Consider the following 559-nt stretch of genomic DNA (forward strand, 5'->3'; position numbering starts at 1 on the left):
GAAGATCAATTTGGGTTTAGAAGAAATAGAGGAACGCGGGAGGCCATTCTAGCTTTACGGGTAGCAATAGAGAAAACGATAGAAAAAGGAAAGAGTGCGTACATAGGATTTGTAGATTTAGAGAAAGCTTTTGACAATGTTAAATGGGACAAGATGTTAAATATACTTAAAAATGTAGGGATGAGTTACAAAGATAGAAGAGTGATACTTTGTTTGTATAAAGAGCAACAGGCAGTTATAGAGCTAGGGCTGCAACGTAGAGAAGTAAATATTAGGAAGGGAGACAGACAGGGATGCACACTGTCACCGCTACTTTTTAATCTATACATCGAAGACACGATTAACATCATTAAAGATAGTACAACTGTAGGGATAGATATACAGGGGCAAAAGGTTACTATGCTTAGATTTGCAGATGATATAGCAGTATTAACATCTAGCAAGGAGGACCTAGAGATAGCTTTAAATAAAATGGAAGCGGTACTGTCAGATCAGTACTGTATGAAAATAAATAAAAGTAAAACTAAAATACTGGTATGCAAGGGAAGAAAAAGTAGGG

General features: G+C 36.3%; 1 protein-coding gene across 2 annotated transcripts in view; it reads right to left on the reverse strand.

Moving 5' to 3' along the window:
- LOC108733397 (microtubule-associated protein futsch) overlaps positions 1-559 on the reverse strand; it is a 171,475-nt gene that overhangs the window by 17,957 nt on the left and 152,959 nt on the right. The window lies entirely within an intron of this gene.

This window comes from Agrilus planipennis, unplaced genomic scaffold (genome assembly GCF_000699045.2).
Source record: "Agrilus planipennis isolate EAB-ADULT unplaced genomic scaffold, Apla_2.0 scaffold49, whole genome shotgun sequence".
In the NCBI taxonomy this organism is placed as follows: Eukaryota; Metazoa; Arthropoda; class Insecta; order Coleoptera; family Buprestidae; genus Agrilus; species Agrilus planipennis.